The 21,125-nt window shown below is 43.0% G+C and overlaps 1 protein-coding gene across 2 annotated transcripts in view; it reads right to left on the bottom strand.

The window, feature by feature from the left end:
* Positions 1–607: 607 nt before the first annotated feature.
* cfap74 (cilia and flagella associated protein 74) overlaps positions 608–21,125 on the bottom strand; it is a 248,984-nt gene continuing 228,466 nt past the window's right edge. The window contains exon 41 of one of the 2 annotated variants that reach the window (XR_010969608.1): positions 608–661. The gene's annotated coding sequence lies outside the window, so the exon portion shown is untranslated. Of the gene's footprint in view, positions 662–4,681; positions 4,695–21,125 lie in introns of those variants that run through there. The other variant, XR_010969607.1, reaches the window with a different exon arrangement.

Here is a 21,125-nt window from a genome sequence, read left to right as displayed (position 1 = left end):
GTGCTTTATGACTCTATGACTCTATGTTGCTAATTAAACTTTACAAAGTGTGGGGGTATTGCTACTCTGGAGGCACCAGCAAAAACAATCTCTTTGGTTGGATACCAATGGTGCTAGAGTGCAGCTCACTGACTTTACAGCACTGATAAGGCAATCAGGGGTTCTGCTAAAGGAGTGATGTAAAGTTAAGGAGCCACAAGTACATCCTATGTGGCTTGTCAGAAATGTAGCATTATCAGAAGGTGTTATTCACAACAATTTTTTTATTTCATTCTTACAGGGAGATGTTGTGATATTCTAATGTTGTTTAGTTTAACCAGTCTCTCTCATGATTGGACTGCCCATCCATTTCATAACTAGCTCCTAAAACAATACTGCAAATCAAGGTCAAAAATTCCTGCGGTTTGCTAGATGCTAGTCCATTAAACCTTGGGCAGGGATGACATGATCAAGATGTGTAAAGAGAACAATACTTTATGTTGCGGAAAAACTATTCAATAAAAAGTGGTTCTGTCATACCCTGAGATATTGGCCTTCCTTGTTGGGGTTCTCAAATGATTCAAGGATTAAGTGCACTGTATGGGATGAGTCCCTGGTCTCTGTTGAGTTAGACATCTTCATCTGAGGCAGAGGTAGAGGAGCTCAGATTTGCCTTCTTGTCCTAGAGAGTGAAAAACAGCCAATGTCCTCATTCCTGATTACAGCTCAGTGATACTTGATGGAAAATGAACATGTGCAGGCATCAAGGGAGGACAGGATTGGGCTGGGATGAACAATTGGGCGGTGATATTGGGAAACTTTAATTATAGAAACATAGAAAATAGCAGCAGGAGTAGGCCAGCCATTCATTATGATCATGGCTGATCATCCAACTCAGTAACCTGTTCCCGCTTTCGCCCCATACCCTTTGATCCCTTTAGACCCAAGAGCTAAATCTAACTCCTTCTTGAAAACATACCTCAACTGCTTTCTGTGGTAGTGAATTCCACAGGCTCACCACTCTCTGGGTGAAGAAATTTCTCCTCCTCAGTCCTGAAAGTCCCCATATTCTGAGAGTATGACCCCTGGTTCTGGACTCCCCCACCATCGGGAACATCCTTCCTGCATCTACCCTGTCAAGTCCTGTTAGAATTTTATAGGTTTCTTTGAGATTCCCCCCTCACTCTTCTGAACTCCAGCGAATATAATCCGAACCGACTCAATCTCTCCTCATATGCCAGTCCCACCATCCCAGGAATCAGTCTGGTAAACCTTCCCTGCACTCCCTCTATAGCAACAGCACCCTTCCTCAGATAAGGAGACCAAAACTGCACACAATATTCCAGGTGTGGCCTCACCATGGCCCTGTATAATTGCAGCAAGACATCCCTGCTCCTGTACTCGAATCCTCTCGCTATGAAGGCCAACATACTATTTGCTTTTTTTAACCGCCTGTTGCACCTGCATGCTTACCTTCAGCGACTGGTGTACGAGAACACCCAGGTCTCACTGCATATTCCCTCTCTCAGTTTATTCAGATAATAATCTGCCTTCCTGTTTTTGCTACCAAAGTGGATAACCTCACATTTATCCACATTATACTGCATCTGTCATGCATTATCCCACTCACTCAACTTGTCCAAATCACCCTGAAGCCTCTCTGCATCCTCCTCACAACTCACCCTCCCACCCAGTTTTGTGTCATCTGCAAATTTGGAGATATTACATTTAGTTCCCTCATCTAAATCATTAATATATATTGTGAATAGCTGGGATCCTAGCACCGCACCCTGCGGTACCCCACTAGTCACTGCCTGCCATTCGGAAAAAGATCCATTTATCCCTACTCTTTGTTTCCTGTCTGCCAACCAATTTTCTATCCATCGCAATACACTACCCCCAATCCCATGCGCTTTAATTTTACATGCTAATCTCTTATGTGGGACTTTGTCGAAAGCCTTTTAAAAGTCCAAATAAACCACATCCACCGGCTCTCCCTCATCAACTCTACTAGTTACGTCCTCGAACAATTCTGGTAGATTTGTCAAGCATGATTTTCCTTTCGTAAATCTATGCTGACTCTGTCCAATTCTACCACTGTTCTCTAAGTGCTGTGCTATAAAATCTTTGTTAATGGACTCTAGAATTTTCCCCACTACCAACATCAGTCTGACTGGTCTATAATTCCCTGCTTTCTCTCTACCTCCCTTTTTAAATAGTGGGGTTACATTAACTACCCTCCAATCTGTAGGAACTGTTCCAGAGTCGATAGAATCTTGGAAGATGACCACCAATGCATCCACTATTTCTAGGGCCACTTCCTTAAGTACTCTGGGATGCATACCATCAGGCCTGGGGATTTATCGGCCATCAATCCCATCAATTTCCCAACACCATTTCTCTTTTAATACTGATTTCTTTCAGTTCCTCTCTCTCACTAAGCCCTGTGTTCCCCAACATTTCTGGTATGATATTTGTGTCCTCCTTTGTGAAGACAATGCATTTAGTTGGTCAGCCATTTCTTTATTCCCCATAATAAATTCCCCTGTTTCTGACTGTAAGGGACCTACATTTGTCTTCAACAATCTTTTTCTCTTTGCATACCTATAGAAACTTTTACAGTCAGTTTTTATGTTTCCCACATGCTTGCTGTTGTACTCTATTTTCCCCTTCTTAATCAATCCCTTGGTCTTCCTTTGCTGAATTCTAAACTGCTCCCAATCCTCAGGTCTGTTGTTTTTCCTGGCAAATTTGTATGCCTCTTCCTTGAATCTAAGGATCTACCCATTGGGATAATGTTAAGAATAAAGGGAAGGGAGGGGGGGGGGAATTTCTGAAATTTGTTCAGGAGAACTTTCTTGCCAGGATGTTCTTGGTCAAACTAGGAAGGAGGCATTGCTGGATCTGATGTTGGGGAATGAGGTGGACCAAATGGGCCAAGTGTCTGTGGGGGAGCACTTGGGTAAGAGTGATCATTGTATCACTAGGTTTAGATTAGCAATGGAGAAGAGCAAGGAACAATCTAAAGTAGAACTTCTAAATTGGAAGAGGGCTAACTTCAATGGGATGAGAGGGGATCTAGCCAGGATAAAATGGAACCAAAGATTGATAGAAAAAGTGGAAGTGGAGAAGATGAATAATTTCAAAAGGAAATTGGATGGGCACTTGAGGGAAATAAACTTGCAGGGCTATGGGGATAGAGTGGGGGAATGGGCCTGATTGATTGCTCTACAGAGTGCTAGCATGGACTTGATGGGCAGAATGGCCTGCGCTGTAATGACTCTATGACAAGGAGGAAAATGGGTCGATGGAAACTGGAGGAGATATGGTCTGGAGAGTTCTGGATTCGTTGGAGTTTATGAAGGTTCTAGTTGGTAAGGAAAGATGGTGCTGTGTTAATAGACACTTCTCTGGGAATAGAAGATAGGCTTGCCAACTTACCAACTGTGAGTGTGAAATGTCCCTTTAGCATTTGAATTACTCCAAAGTTGTGCAAAATCTGTTTTGAAAAATATGGGACTCCTATGCTGAACACATGGTGCCAGAACGACTAGACCCAGCAGCAGCAGTATATAAATACCGTGGCTACAAGAGCAGGTCAGAGGCTAGGAATGCTGTGATGAGTAACTCACCTCCTGACTCCCCAAAGCCTGTCCACCATCTACAAGGCACTACCCCAGAGTGTGATGGATGCCGGGACATTGGGTAAATTTAGGGAGGAGATAGACAGATTTTTAATTAGTAATGAGTTGAAGGGTTATGGAGAACGGGGTAGGAAAGAGGAGTTGAGGCCGAGATGGGATCAGCCATGATTGTATTGAATGGCGGAGCAGGCTTGAGGGGCTGAATTGCCTACTCCTGCTCCTAGTCCTTATGTTCTTATAATTACAGTTGTATGTTAATTAGACAGTCAACGCCAATCCACTATGTTGGGGGAGATAGAGACACCAGTCTGCCCACAGCATGCTGGCTGATGGAGGAACACTCAAGTGAAAGCATCACAAAGCTGGAAATGAAGATGATGGAGGCTTCCTGGTGATTATGAAATTTCCAGAACCTGGCTGACCATTGGTTGCTCATGTGTAAAATTGGGATGACATACAAAAAATGATTGATAACTGGATTGAAATAACTAGGCTGGCAGTTTGTGATTCAAAGCACACCTGGAGACATGTAATAGTTTTCCAGGATCAAATCATGTCTCAAAGCAATTTTCCTCAAACCTTTTCACTCTCAAAAGCTTTTATAGCAACCTGATGTTTATGCTGCTTGGAGCAGTGGTATGTGGTTCACAGATAGACAGAAACAGGTATCTCCAGTTGTTAAACCCAGTCTTTATCAGAGCACTCGCTGAAACTCTTAATTACACATATTTTAAAAATAGCTTATTGCAGGAAATGGTCAGTCTGCAGGATCATTATCTTGTATCCCCAGGTACACAGACAGAATCAGCTCAGGTTAACACCCTAAGCAAAAGCACAAAGCAGTAAGTTCAGAGCCAACGGCAGTCAGGGAGATGTCTTATGGTCCCAAGTTCTGTTTATTGAGCAACAATACTGGTACTTCCCAGGGCCATTTGTAGCTTTGAACCTTACCGTTGGGTTTGCCCTCAGCATCTGCTGGATCCTGTGCTTCCGGACTCACTTTCACAAGTTGCTTGGCTGCAGGATATTGACCTGCTGGGATTCTCTGCTGTTTTCTCACTCCTTTATTTACTGTTCAGCAAAAGGAAATATTAAGGGGCAGAGTTATACCAGTCTCTATGCATCAGATGAAAGGAGTCTTTAATAGAAAGATTGCTCCTGCAAGTTTTTTTTGATCTCTCTTTGTGTAAACAAATTCCTAGTGAGAGTGCTGCCAACTGGCTGATGTAATATGAATCATATGAATTCCAGTCCACCTACAGAATTCAGATCTGCACCCCGAATTAGACGAGAGAATTGCCTAATACTTGAGTCCAAAACCTCAGTTGTCAGTTATTTAATCAAACTAGATTAAAGACGCAATCATAGAATCATGGAAAGTTTAAGGCACAGAAAGAGGCAACTTGGCCCATTGTGTCTGTGCCGGCTGAAAAATGATCCACGCATTCTAATTCCACCTTCCAGCATTTGATCCGTAGCCCTGCAGATTACAGCACTTGAGGTGCATATCCAGACTCCTTTTGAATGAGTTGAGGGCCTCTACCTCAATCACCCTTTCAGGCAGTGAGTTCCTGACCCTCACCACCCTCAGTGAAAAAGTTTTTCCTCATCTCCCCTCTAATTTTTCTACCAATCACTTTAAATCTATGACCCTCGTCACTGACCTCTCTGCTATGGTGAATAGACCCTTCACTTCCACTCTATCCGGGCCCCCTCAAACTTTTGTACATTTCAATCAGATCTCTCCTCAACCTTCTCTGTTCCAAGGAGAACAACCCCAGTCTATCCAATCTTTCCTCATAGCTGCATTTTTCCAGTCCTGGCAACATCCTCGTAAATCTCCTCTGTACCCTCTCTAGTGTAATTGCATCCTTTCTGTAATGAGGTGACCAGAACTGCATGCAGTACTCAAGTTGTGGCCTAACCAATGAGTTACACAGTTCCAGCATAACCTCCCTGCTCTTGTATTCTATACCTCGGCTAATAAAGGAAAGGATCCCATATGCCTTCTTAACCACCTTATCGACCTGTCCTGCTACCTTCAGAAGTTAGAGTTCTTAATTGGGGCAATTAAGTTACTAAACTGAGGAGTGATTTAGCAAAAGTGGACTGGAAACAGCTACTTGAAGGTAAATCAATGTCAGAGCAGTGGGAGGCATTCATAGGGGAGATTCAAGGGGTTCAGAGTAAACATGTTCCCACAAAGAAAAGGGTGAGACAGCCAAATCTAGAGCCCCATGGAAAGCTTATGTCCGACACTGAAAACCCAATACTGCAGCTTCTCTGCGGAGGCGACTGGTCACTGGTGTTGGGGGGCGGGTTGGGGGTGGGTGGTGGTGTAGTGGCAATGTCGTGGATTAGTAATCCAGAGCCCAGGCTAATACTGTGGGAACATGGGTTCAAATCCCATCGCAGCAGATGGTGAAATTTGAATTCACTTAATAAATCTGGAATTAAAAGCTCATCTAATGGTCACCATGAATCCATTGTCGATTGTTGTAAAAACCCATTGGTTCACTAATTTCCTTTAGGGAAGGAACTCTGACCTTACCTGGTCTGGCCTACATGTGACTCCAGACCCACAGCAATGTGGTTGGCTCTTAAATGCCCTCTGCAATGGTCTAGCAAGCCACTCAGTTCAAGGGCAAATAGGGATGGACAATAAATGCGAACCTAGCCAGCGACACCCGCATCCCACAAATGAATTAAAAAAAACATTGATTTTCATGGCTATCGAGGTGTCTGCTAGGTGCTGGGGAAATGGCTGGAATGGCAACAGCAATGGGATGGTAAGTGCTGCAGTGTGATTTTCAACTCACTACTTCCCCATTCCCTCCCAGTGGTGAAAATAGGCACCTCTCCACATGACTTAAATACAGCCAGTTCCTAATCTTTGACCTTCACTCCTGTTGATTTGGCACAAGGTACTGGAAATACTGCTGCTGGTGGCTACAAAGTAGGAAAAACACAATTAAAACAAAACTAATGAAGGTTAAATAAATAGCAGTTTAGACAAAGGAGAGGTGCTTTTTAAAAAGAGTTTTGGAAGGGGAATTCTGAGAATGTAGGTTCGGGTTTGGCAACATTCCCTGACGATTAAGTGAGGGGCCAGTGTTCCTTACTTTGATCGCAAAGGCTGTGTTATTTAACAGTAACTTTACTTCCTCTTCACTCCAGCCAATAAGCCAGTGAATAAAAGTCCCACCTACTTTGTGATGGAAACATTCAAACCAGGAAGGTTACAGGTTCAATGTCTCCAGCTGACCAATGCTGAGCTAAACAATGTTAACAGGGCTGTGTTATTCTTATATTTGCATCGTTCTTAAGATTTGTAATGATTCCGCATCAAATGATAACCAAATAATAAATGGAATATGATTGAAAACAACTCCACATGCAGATAACATTCAGAAACTCAAACTTCACTTATCACCTCCATCTTACACTACAACATACCTAAATTATATTACAGAATCTCATTATCTCCTGGGACTAATAATTATCTATGTGCTTTATTTCAGAAATTTTTTTCACTGATGGACTTGATCTTCAATTCTCTTCCTTATTGATCTCAAATCGGTCAGATGGTGAAGATAATACAAGTACGTCAAGATTTAATTGTTGGATCCTCAATCGGAATCCATTCTTCATTTTCTCCTCTGATGTTTTGTACTTTGCTTGTATGACCTTGGATAGACTTGTTTCTGGATGATACATTTTTTGTGCCCATGTATATTTTTACATTTTTTTCTCAAGATGTGGGCAATAGAGGTGAAATGTTTTCCCCTGTGATGGTGGTAGTGGGCTTTCTCCTTGAACCATTGCAGTTCTGTGGTGATGGTGCTAGGTTGGCAATTCCAGGCTTTTGACCCAGCAGCTGTATTAAAACAGCAACACATGCCCACATCAGATGTATTTGTGTTTAATTTCTAAGACATACCTTATCAGCAGTTTACAATGCTGGAAGAATGCAAAGCCAGTCCTTTGAGTCTGTGCTGCCAATTTGGATCCTTTCAGGCAGCACCAGACAGTCACACTGTTGTAGGCAGCTTACTTATGATTCCATGGTGCGGAGCCTCCCAGCGGGCAACAGTTACTTAGAAAATAATTTTTTCACAAATCTTTTCAACTATGAGTAATTGGGATTTGAAGCTTTTTAATAAAATTAATTTCTTTGGCAAATTGTCTTAATTGAGCAGATGTAAACTCTGGCTGATTGTCACTGAAGGCTTATTGAAACATTCACATCTAAAAAAAAAAGCTTTCATGTATCAACATTTTGCTAAATGATGCTGTGCATTAACTACACCATTCGTTAAATTGAGCAGTGGTCAGCAACCATCAAATAGACCTTTGCTTGTCATGTGATAACATTCAATGTGACTGTCTGGTGCTGCCTGAGGTTGCAAAAAGAGATCGGGTTCTAAAAGAGATAACTGCAGAGATAGTGGATGCACTGGCTACGATTTCCCACAATTCTCTGGATTCTGGAATGGTCCCAGCAGATTGGAAGTTAGCATATGCAACACTACTATTCAAGAAAGGAGGGAGAGAGAACAGGGAACTACAGGCCAGTTAGTCTGACATCAATCATCGGGAAAGTGTTGGAAGCCTTAACAATGCACTTAAAAAAAAATCATAGTATGATCAGGCAAAGTCAATATGATTTTACAAAAGGAAAATGGTGTTTGACAAATTTATTAGTTTTTTGAGGATGTAACTAGCAGGGTAGATAAAGGGGAACAAGTAGATGTAGTATACGTGGATTTCAAAAAGGCATTTGATAAGCTGCCACATAAAAGGTTAATCGGCAAGAGAAGGGCTCATGGAGTTGGGGGTAATATATTAGCATGGATAGAAAATTGGTTAACGGACATGAAGCAGAGAGTGGGCATAAATGAGAGCATTCACAAGTTGACAGGCTGTGACTAGTGGGGTGCCGCAAGGATCAGTGCTGGGGCCTCAGCTATTTACAATCCATATTAATGTCTTAGACGAAGAGACAGAGAGCAATGTATTTAAGTTTGCTGATGATACAAGGGTAGGCGGAAATGCAAGCTGTATTTATATAGCGTCTTTACTGTAGCATATCATTCCAAGGTGCTTCACAGGAGCATTATCAAACAAAATTTGACACTGAGCCACATAAGGAAATATTAGGGCAGATGATCAAAAGCTTGGTCAATGAGATAAATTTTAAGGAACCCCTTAATGGAGGAAAGAGAGGTAGAGAGGTTTAGGGAGGGAATTCCAGAGCTTGGGACCCAGACAGCTGAAGGCACAGCCGCCAAGGGTAGAGCAATGGAAATCAGGGATGCTCAAGAGACCAGAATTAGAGAAGTGCAGAAATCCTGGAGGGTTGTGGGGTTGGAGGAGCTAGGAAGGGGTGAGGCCAAGGAGGGATTTGAAAACCAGGATGAGAATTTTAAAATCAGAGCATCCCCTCCCTAGCCTGGAAACACGAAGGCCAGTTGTAGTTCTAACATTCATTATCTTGACTGACAGACATTGGGGGTGTAATTGGAACTTGTTGTGCCCATTTTGTAGGTGAAAAACAGGCCCACATGGTCCAATTTAGGGGACAAACTTCCTGTGCCTGAAGAGTAGTGGAAAGACATCCTGATGCCATATTGGTTCAGGCACTGTCAGAGGATGCTGGAGACAGAGGTAAGCCTTTAGAATATGCTAACACGGCTTTAGGAATCCTCCTGGAAATTTGTTTGCCTTGAGTGGAACAGGCGTTGTGTCTCTGTGCTCAGGATTAAGTAGCCTGCATGTGCCCTAAGCAACATCCCTAAAGGGACCACTGGAGGCTGTCACTGGAAAGTTTAAAGAACATACTTACCTTAATGTGAATCCAAGAGTGCTTCTCCCAGTTCCTTATCACTAGTCCTGGCCCCTCCTCCCACTCTCCTCAGGAGTCTGTGCTCTACGGGCTGTTACCAGGGATGCACACCAAGATAAACATCAACTGCTGCTGGAGGACTATCAATTCGGTGAAAGAAGCCCTTTGGTCTGCCTGAAACTTGCTGGTCTTCCAGCTCAAAGAGTTGTCCACGACCGAATGTTACAGACTGGCACATTCCAAGGTCCAGGACTACGTGCTGAGGGACGCACTAAAGCTTGGGGCAGCCGTGGCAAAGGCTCAATGGGGAAAGACCACTGTGTAAGGTCCCCCCACCAAGCTGAACGGAGGGGCTGGATCCACCCCTCGAACTGTATCAGGAAAATTTTTGTTTGCTGTAAAATGTATATGGCATGAAAAATGAAATGGAAGCGTTGTGAGGTAACTCACTCCTGTATTGAAGGAAACTGATCTCCTTTGCACTGTTTGTATTTTTTGACTTGGTGCTGTTTGGAACTGTTTTGTAATGTATTTTTTACAGATTTTTATGAATAAAGTATATTTTGGAAATAAAAAAAAAATTATCTTGGGACAACTGTCGGTGAGACAGACAGCCCCAGACTGAAGGGGACCAGAGTTGCGAACTGCCTCTGGAGGTTCAATATTGTGCTGGAAGCTTGTCCAATATGTTAAGAAGACAATTTCAGGTGGTCCTCAGACTGGCCTCCTCTGTTGCATGCAGTGTACAGGCCACAGTGTTCATGCCTGAAAACAGATAGGAACCAATTCACCCTCTTTGTCTCCTTAACTTCACCAGCAGATCCTCTGCTATTTAAGAATCTGAATGTGTTCACTGCAAAGGTGAACACCAATCAAGCACAGAAAGTGCAGTAAAGTAAAATATACTTGGGTTCTTTATTTTCTTAAAGCTGGTATTTTCTTTCTCCATAGTACTAATTTATTTCAAGATCTGTCTGTCAATAAGAAATCAGTTACTGTTCTTTGGTGACTTTCACCAATTATTGGTATAACAGAACATTTAACAACAGGAAGGCCTTCAAATAACTTGAAAGGGCCTGTAACTGATAGTGTAACTGATAGTGTGCCAGACCCCATGTGGGAAGGGCAGGAGTTTGATTTTGCACAAGTGTGTTCAGTAGATACGGAAACAGCTGACTACTGTAAAATGCAACATTTGTATAAGAGTGACACAGAAAAGCCCCATTTATTGCCCATTTCCAATGCAATTCATTTTACAGGCTATCTGGTCATTATCACATTGCTGTTTATGGGAGCTTGCTGTGTGCAAATTGGCTGTCGTGTTTCCTTCTAAAAGTACTTCATTGGCTATAATGCACTTTGGGATGTCCTGAGATTGTGACAGGGCGCTATAGAAATGCAATTTCTTTCTTTCATTTCTTTTACCAGCCCACAAATTATCTAATTTATTGAATTCACTTCCACAACCTGCTGGAATGCTCGTCTATCTATACGTGAATATGCAGAGGATGCCTCCTGTGTAGTTTCTTTTTTAACCTGAGCGTTTCCTGTAAAATGTACTACGTTCAGTCTAAACCTTTTCAACAACCACTTGTTAAAGTCAATTATCCTGCTCATTCTTTCCAGGCCTCAGGTGACACGGAAAGCAACCCAGATACCATCACTTTGTGGCACTCTCACCTTGAAAACAACCTGCCAAACTTTAAAAGCACTTTTGCATCACAGGTATGCAGCCAGCTGCAGACACATAGCTCTCCTGCTGTTGCTGACAGTCCCAAGTATATTAAGTGGCCACTGCAGGGAACCAACAACAGGGTAGAGCTGTCAGATTAAGACTATCTGATCCAGCAGGGTAGACTCAAGGAACCAGCTGCACGTATATGCTCTCGGGTTATTTGCTGAGAGTGTGAAATGCTTGATTTCAGATTAGTTGCCCATTCTCCACCACTCCTGAGTAATGGGAAGGAAGATCCAGAGAAAGGAACAACAAATGGTGAATTCATTATCATCCATTTACACTGTGGCCAAGAGATAAAACTTCTTCCAGAGTCTCCATAGAATCATAATTTGCTTGCAACATAGAAAAAGGCCTTTTGGCCCATCAAGTTTCTGTCAGCTCACTGCAAGAGGAACTCAGCTGGTCCCACCACCCCCCCCCCCCCCCCCCTTCCCTGTAGCCCAGTAATTTTTTCTCTTCAGATAATTATCCAATTCTCTTTTGAAAGCCACAATTGAATCTGCCTCCACCACACTCTCAGGCAGTGCATTCCAGATCCTAAACACTCACTGCGTAAACATGTTTTTCCTGTTGGCTCTTTTGCCAATCACCTTAAATCTGTGTCCTCTAGTTCTCAATCCTTCTGCCAATGGGAACGGTTTTTCCCTATCTACTCTGTCCCGATTCCTCATGATTTTGAACACCTCGATCAAATTTCTTCTCAATCTTTTCTTCTCTAAGGAGAACCACCTCAGCTTCTCCATGTAACTGAAGTCCCTTATCTTTGGAATCACTCATGATTTTTTTTCCTACACCCTCCCCAATGCCTTCACAGCCTTCCTAAAGTGTGCTGCCCAGAATTAGACACAATACTCCAGTTGAGACCAAACTAGTGATTTATAAAGTTTTATCATAACTTCCTTGTTCTTGTACTCTATGCCTCTATTTATAAAGCCCAGGATCCCATTTACTTTATCAACCATTTTCTCAACCTGTCCTGCCACCTTCCAACAATTTATGCACACATTAGGGCCCCTCTGCTCCTGCACCCACTTTAGAATTGTATCCTTTATTTTATATTGTCTCTATTATCTCCATATGTTGCCTCTGGATCGTACAGTGGAACCATGGACTGATGAAGATGGAACCTGCCTCCAAATGTAAGTGGTGCAAATAAGTCACTCTGAAAAGTTGCAAAAAGAAATTAAGATTTTAAAGGCTATTTATATTCCTTCCTTAACTTTTCATGCTTTCTGCCTGCATGATTATTTAATCTTGTGTGTCATATTTCTATATAATCAATTGCAAATGGATATCCTTTGTATGTGTGGCCAGGGAATGTATTCTCCTCTATTTTTGTCCACAAGGTGGCAAGGACTGTGCTGTGCCCAGCTTTTCTGATTCACTGTCTGCCAGAAAGAGCAGCTGAACAGTCACTTGGAACTGGGCCAGAGGCAGCAGGGAAGCAGGTTTAAAATAGCACATGCTGCATCCACATGCAGCCTTTCACCATGTTGCACAGTGTCTGTTAGCCTGTCCACTGCCGCACAGTGTCTGTTAGCCTGTCCACTCTCCTGTGGAAACTTTGGAAATAAAAATAGTCCACTCTGATTAATTTTAGAACACATTTCACGGCTGATAGATTTTTAATTAAAAACATTTTTTGAGTCAGTTGTTGGTCCCTGTGATTCAGATATTCAGGGTCACATGGGCTGAAGGCACGTTTATTAATTAATATATGAATAAGATTAAATCAATTCTGAAAACAATATCAATAAATAACACGCACTTTAGACTGAGTTTACTGAAAAATGTTAGAACACTAAATTAGTGCAACAGTACTGCTCCAGCTCTTGAACGCACCAGTAGGTGATAAACCAATATGAATAGTCTCCAAAACTGATTAAGCAGCTATGTGCTGTACTTCAAAACAATTCACAGAATAGGCTCCCAGCGACTCACCCTTTGGCACCCAGTTTAATATCTAGCAGCTGTGAAATCAGCAGAGTGTAAGCCAAATGTTTAGACCATTCTTTAACCAGCACAAATCCTAAACTACTATTCACACTCACATGTTAAATACCACTTGGGTATATTTTTCACCAGCCCACTCCTGGTATGTAACCTGGACTGTCATGATTCCAGTTTGGGAAATTGTATATTTTCCATTAATTTAGCAGTAAATGCAAGGAATCAACTTCATGTATTTGTAATTCTGGTCTCCAGGTTACACAGCAGAACCATGAAGTCTTGGACCTACGTCTAAAGTGTAAAAGAGTTACCCGGTGTATGTTAATTACTCTTAAAGCTGCTGGAACAAATAAGAAGAGAAAATTAAGTGTAAAAGCAAATATATTTTCCTGGAGCTACTCCTGCCTCATAGTTTCCTGAATTGTCCTATTTTTTGTTGTTTGCATTTATCAAACATGATGTTTTAAGCCTAAATACCCTTGTGGATTCTTAGTCAGGTAAAGGCTATTGTGAAGGGAGGCAAATTTAAATGCGTGGCCTTGATATTAACCCCACCCACAATGGGCGAGAGGGGGTCAGTGTAGGTGGGAGAGGGGGTTAAAAATTAATAAACATAAGAAATAGAAGCAGGAGTAGGCCATTCAGCCCCTCGAGCCTGCTCCACCATTCAATAAGATCATGGCTGATCTGATTGTGGTCTCAACTCCACTTCCCTCTCTGCCCCCCATAACCTTTGACTCACTTGTAGATCAAAAATCTGTCTAATTCAGCCTTGAATATATTTAATGACCCAGCCTCCACTGCTCTCTGAAGACAATTCCAAAGATTAATGACTCTCTGAGAGAAGAAATTCCTCCTCATCTCCGTCTTAAATGGGAGACCCCTCATTCTGAAACTGTGCCCCCCTAGTTCTAGATTCCCCCACGAGGCGAAACATCCTCTCAGCATCTACTTTGTCAAGCCCCCTCGGAATCTTATATGTTTCAATAAGATCACCTCTCATTCTTCTAAACTCCAATGAGTATAGGCCCAACCTTTCCTCATAAGATAACACTTTCATCCCAGGAATCAGCCTAGTGAACCTTCTCTGAACGGCTTCCAATGCAAGTACATCCCTCGTTAAATAAGGAGACCAAAACTGTACACAGTACTCTAGGTGGGGTCTCACCAATGCCCTGTACAATTATAGCAAGACTTCCCTACTTTTATAGTCCATCCTCCTCGCAATAAATTCCGACATTCCATTTGCCTTCCTAATTACATGCTGTACCTGCATGCTGACTTTTTGTGATTCATGTATGAGGCCACCCAGATTTCTCTGTACCACGGCATTTTGCAATCTCTCTCCATTTAAATAATAGTCTGCTTTTCTATTTTTCCTACCAAAGTGGACAACCTCAGGATTTCCCACATTATACTCCATTTGCCAATTTTTTTCTCCACTCATGTAACCTATCTATATCACTTTGCAGACTTTTTGTGTCTTGCTTTCCTACCTATCTTTGTATCATCAGCAAATACGTTAGGGGAAAAGAGCCTCTCAGTATCTACCCTATCAAACCTCTGAGAACAGGGAATGCAATCCCAACTCTCCATGTATGTGCCAATTGCCATTTGTACAGCGGCAAAGGTGTCCTGCCCTTGAGAGGTGAGACACTTCATTGATATATTTGAAGTGGGCTCACACAGTGCAATTGGGAGCCTTATTTAAATTTAATAGTTGTCGCAGGGGTTCTCCAGTGAGAGGGAGGTGGGAGCTGCTGGTTTAGAAAAGTTAAGTACCTTTTACAGCACTCCTTGTGGGCCAGGAGCAGCAGTGGCCCTCCAGCCCCACCACACTTCAAAGAAGTCTTCAGCCTCCCCTCTGCCACTTGCAACCTCTCTCTCCCCCTGCCATGATCAATGATCAGCCTGCCTTGATTCCTCTCTCCTCCCAAGCCCCAACTTCTTGCTGTCTCCCTCCTGTGATGGCCAACCTCCTCTCGCACTCCTTCACCTCCCAGCCCCACCTCTCGTGGACCATGCTCAAGATTCCCTGGCTGCCATCTGCGGTCGCTGGTTTCCCTATCTAGCAGCTGACCAAACTGTCTATCTGGCAGACTGCTGGACGGGAAACTATGAACAAATTCAGCAGGACCTCTGTGTCCCCGGCTTTGTTGGACTTTCCCCACACTGCCATGCTCTCTGTACCCCGCCCCCATCCCCGCCAATATCAGGGCCATGAGGTGAGGCTTTCTGCTGAGGTAATGCTGGCTCACCAGACACTGGGGGCAGAAAGCCAGGCAAGAAGATGTTCTACTGATCTCAGCCAACCTCCATCATTTCAGGAATATTTGCGCACAGTTAATGGGGGACATTGAACACCTCTGCTCTAATATGGGTGAGCAGATTTAAAATAGTGACAAATGTGATGTATTCACCATCATTTGTACTGCAGCAAAACTGGGGGTTGCTGGGAAAGCCAGTGTCCTCCTGCCATCCAGGGTTGTTAAGGGGCCGAATAGGAGAATTGAAAATTTAAAGGCTGCTTTGCTCACAGAAGGAATTTATAAAGAAAAACTGTGAGCAGCCCTGCAGGGCCTACACTGTGGCAGGCACTAAGTTGTACTGCAGTCACTTTAATCACCCTTTCAAGATGGGGTCCTTGATGGGGGTGGGAGACACTGTAAAATGTTCAATTAGTCTGAGCCCCAAAAATTGACTGTAATCAGGAAGGAAGCTATGGGACAGGTTCAAAGCCCATCACTGAGCTCACACTGGAATGTCACTAAAATGCAAATCCCTGGCTATGGAGTTTGTAAATAAGGAGGTTCATACACAGAACATAACATATAAATGAACAAATGGTCATTAGGATTTTCAAAGCCATATGTATGTACATGTGCGTGCAAGTGTACCTTATCTAGGTAGACCTCACTGTATATTTTAAGTTAAAGGGAATTAATGTAATTCCTAATTTGTCGACATTTTTCTCTTCCCTCTTCATACGATTCTCTCAGTTAGGAGGGTGGGATGGTCCAGCCTGTGAATATTTCCAGTTATCAGTGACGGAGAGGGAATCCCTAGCAGATTTCCTCACGTTCTTAGTTCACCAAGCCAGAAATGTCAATGTTCTTCCTGAAAAGGCGAGATGCGATTGGACCAAAACTCATACTTCCAAGTTGTGAAACCATCACTTGATGTTGTAGATACCAGAATTTCTAAAACACACAATGATTCTACCTCCAGCCAACGTTTGAGTCGGAGGGAAGGACTGTTAAAGGTTGGAGATAAAATTGGGACATTTGTCTACGTTAAGGGTGCTATATAAATTAAACTGTTGTTTCAGTTATTCCTCTTCTTATTGATTCTTAATACTTGGGCACAAAACAAAGGTTACTCACAACAGTGAGTAAATGAGTTGGTAAGTTTCTGGTTTAGCCACAACATATAATTGGGTTTGTGATTCTATTTTTTTTTGTTTAACTGATTTTCTTTTCTACCTACCTTTCCGGATTACTTTGCTGTTAATTCACATGCATGGTGCTGGTGAATGTTATGCTCTTATTGCAGCAGTAAGCGGACATTTCAGTCGCCATGTTCCCAGCCAAGATCTGGTAGCAAGAGGATACACCCATTCCTCCGGTATCGATTGCTTTGTTCTGACAGGGCTTTCTGAACAGACACTCAGTTCACACTCCCACTTTGCTTCAACTCCAAGACGGCAACTCAAAGGTAATGGAGTGTGGCTAAATATTATTACAGGGACATGTGCACCAATCTTCCCACTCCTCAGCCAGGTAATGAGGATAATTCACACAAGCCCAGGGGAAGAAGCTGCACATAGCAGGTACAATAGCAGAGTAGCAGGGCTCTGTTGAGAGGTCATTGACCTGAAGCATTAACTCGGTTTCTCTCGCCACAGATGCTGCCAGACCCAGAGTATTTCCAGCATTTTCTGTTTTTTTTACAGTAGCAGGGTGGTTATGTTGTTGGACTAGTAATCCAGAGATGTGAATTCAAATCCCACCACAGCAGCTGAGGAATTTCAATTCAGTTTATTAGATAAACCTGAAATAAAAAGCTAGTCTCAGTGATTGTGACCATGAAACTACTGGATTGTTGTAAAAACCCATCTGGTTCACTAATGTCCTTTGGGGAAGGAAATCTGCTGTCCTTACCTGGTCTGGCCTACATGTGACTCCAGACCCACAGCAATGTGGTTGACTCTTAACTTTCCTCTTAAATGGCCTAGCAAGCCACTCACTTGTACCACAAGGGCAGTTAGGGGTGGGCAATAAATACTGGTCTTGCCAGTGATACATCCCACAAATCAATTAAAAAAAATATTCCAAGTGACCTAGTTTAGGTTGTTAGCACAGGAACCTTAACATATCGAGTGACGTTCTGTTTAGGAATCACTTGCTGAATAACAATGTGTTACAAATAACAAACTGGCTGCCAAGCAATATTAGCTACCTCACCTCCAGAAGATATTATTATATGCTTGCTAAAGATTACAGATAAAGTAACTACAGAATTGGTCATTTAAAAAAATAATCTGTTAAAAAGATGCTCGCCATTTCGTAAAGGGTTACTGTCACATTAAACCAGGGTAAAGTGCTCTGGGCTGGGTCGTGTTAAACTCTGGTGCTGAGCAAATGAAATTACATACAAACATAAGAAATAGGAGCAGGCGTAGGCCATTACCATCATAAATATATCTGTTGTGCTGGGTCTTAATTGAACCCAGTTATTTTCCAAGTACTATTCCCTCACTTGGGGGAAAAGTACTGCAGTGTCCATTAAACTCATGACTATTTATGAAAAATCTGTATCAGCAATTTTTATAGACTTATTAAGCCACAAACATGCTTAAGTGGATGTAATTAAAGCTCGCCACAGAATGTTTCGATGTGACATACAGTGTAAGTCAACAATGGAAAAGTACGATACAGGAGGGCAAGGTGAATCCACTGCGTGAAAGGTAAGGCATTATAACTGTATACTGCACAGAGTTCACAGAAGGTTCTCAGCAGCCTATCAAAAAGTTAACATATAGGGGCTGAAAATCTGTAGGCCTGACAACCCAGCGTAAGAGTCACGCTGTACCTCCAAGTGACCTTCACACTGACTCTGCTAGAGAATGGGGAACCTAAGGGTGGTGGGGAGAGGGGAGGAGGGGTGACCCCATGTTGCCCGACATCGGTGCCTCTGGGGGTGCATCTCAGGGAAGGTCCATACTTCCAGTGGCTGCTCATGGTGGGGGCTTTACTTCCACCAGCTGGTAGGTCATTGTCACCCCTCTTAGCATAGCAGCTTGCTGCTTTTCCTCCAGGCCAGTGGGAAGGAATGCCAGCCTGAAGATCCCACCCATAGCCTTGTTCCTCCTGGTGCTGGGGCCCTGTTTGGGTTTGATAGACACTGGGAGTGAGGTGGAAGGGCTGTGGATTTTCAGCTGCATTATCTTCTTCATAGGCTTTTGCTACACTGTCAGAAAGGGACTGTGTTGCAGATGTGTCAGCACATTCTGGCATTGAAAATCCATAGGTTGCGATCCCAGAATAACCTCCAGGGTTTGCAGCAAGCAGAAACAATGGGAAGGCACCTATTTTGCACAAGGTTGATGCCTGGAACCTCCTATGAAGCTACATTTGCCCTTATGGAGGCCAGTATACCAAATCCCACTCAGCACGCTGGTCCCCAACTGAGCTGTAGATGGCTGCCTGTGAGGAGAGTCCACCAGCAGCATCCTCAGTATATTGGAGGGGTACTTAACAGCACTGCAGTCCACCAGGGAGCATGCAGCAGCTCTAAGGATATCTGCAGTACATCTCCTTGCCACAGAGATCATAAGGGCAGTTTTTGCTTCCTCTATGGATGGTCAAGCTGCTGTCAGAACATCTTTCTTTTCAATATTCTTTATCTTTGCTTTCCCTCAGTCTCCAAATCCCTGGAGCCCGGGTTAAATGTTTGCTGGAAGTTTATTCTGCATTTCTATTTTTGATACTTTTTCTTTATGCTTTGACTTCCCAATTACCAAATCCTTTCTTGCATCTCCATCTTCCCCTGCCAATTTACCCCATTAAAGGCTTAGTCCAGTTATAGACAGTAAAGAGGCTGGGATCGCCTGCTTTGGCTCTAGTAACATTCCTGACTTCCACTATGAGAATAAATGCATTCCTGAAGGCAAATTCAGTTGGAGTCCTGAAGAACTGTTTTATTCTGCACCTGGAATTTAAGGTTAAAACCCTGTAAAATGCATGAATTCCTATAGGGATGGGAACACTACAGTTTTCTCCCAGTGTTTAAATTTGTAGGTTTGCAAGAAAGTTGTTCGATGATGGATGTGTGATTCCTACATTACAAAAGTGACTAAACTTCAAAAATACCTCACTGCCTGTAAGGTGCTCTGGGCCATCCCGAGGTAGTGAAAGGTGCTATATAAATGCAAGTCTTTCTTTCTTATATACAATCTAAATAATTTATGGACTCACAACACAACTGCTTCAGTGCCTATGTATAAAACAAAGCATGTGGCCATACGACAAGCTACAGGAAGGGAAAAGTACCAGGAAAATTACTGGCTTTCTGTAATGAAAGCACAAGAATGAGATTTAGCTGATAGGGCTGTACCACACCCCCGCAGAGGCAGCATTAGCACCCATTCAGAAAAACACATACACAATGCCGACTCAGCAACAGTATATTTATCGGGCTAAATTTCTGGTCTGTGGACTGGCAGAGAGATTTAGGGACGTATGTATGATTCCAGGGACTGAGAAACAGTGCATTCCATAATCACCCAGTTTCTGCTGGATAAGCGTGGAAATGAGGGGCTTTTGACATTATCAAGTACTACTTTGCATTGTTGCTATCAATTCACACGAAACATTAAAGGTAAATGACGGGCAGAAAGCAACTGTTAAAGTGGCACAGATTATTTAACAGATTTTTTTTGGTTAGAACAAAGAACAAAGAAAATTACAGCAAAGGAACAGGCCCTTCGGCCCTCCAAGCTGACGCCGATCCAAATCCTCTATCTAAACCTGTCGCCTATTTTCTAAGGGTCTGTATCTCTTTACTTCCTGCCCATTCATGTATCTGTCTAGATACATCTTAAAAGACGCTATCGTGCCCGCGTCTACCACCTCCGCTGGTAATGCGTTCCATGCACCCACCACCCTCTGCGTAAAGAACTTTCCACGCATATCCCCCCTAAACTTTACCCCTTTCACTTTGAACTCGTGTCCCCTTGTAATTGAATCCCCCACTCTGGGAAAAAGCTTCTTGCTATCCACCCTGTCTATACCTCTCATGATTTTGTACACCTCAATCAGGTCCCCCCTCAACCTCCATCTTTCTAATGAAAATAATCCTAATCTACTCAACCTCTCTTCATAGCTAGCGCCCTCCATACCAGGCAACATCCTGGTGAACCTCCTCTGCACCCTCTCCAAAGCATCCACATCCTTTTGGTAATGTGGCGACCAGAACTGCACACAGTATTCCAAATGTGGCCGAACCAAAGTCCTATACAACTGTAACATGACCTGCCAACTCTTGTACTCAATACCCCGTCCGATGAAGGAAAGCATGCCGTATGCCTTCTTGACCACTCTACTGACCTGCGTTGCCACCTTCAGGGAACAATGGACCTGAACACCCAAATCTCTCTGTACATCAATTTTCCCCAGGACTTTTCCATTTACTGTATAGTTCACTCTTGAATTGGATCTTCCAAAATGCATCACCTCGCATTTGCCCTGATTGAACTCCACCTGCCATTTCTCTGCCCAACTCTCCAGTCTATCTATATTCTGCTGTATTCTCTGACAGTCCCCTTCACTATCTGCTACTCCACCAATCTTAGTGTCGTCTGCAAACTTGCTAATCAGACCACCTATACTTTCCTCCAAATCATTTATGTATATCACAAACAACAGTGGTCCCAGCACGGATCCCTGTGGAACACCACTGGTCACACGTC

The sequence above is a fragment of the Heterodontus francisci genome, chromosome 37, assembly GCF_036365525.1.
Source record: "Heterodontus francisci isolate sHetFra1 chromosome 37, sHetFra1.hap1, whole genome shotgun sequence".
NCBI lineage: Eukaryota > Metazoa > Chordata > Chondrichthyes > Heterodontiformes > Heterodontidae > Heterodontus > Heterodontus francisci.
Note: the sequence above shows the minus strand (reverse complement) of the source record. Positions and strands in the feature narration are given on the sequence as shown.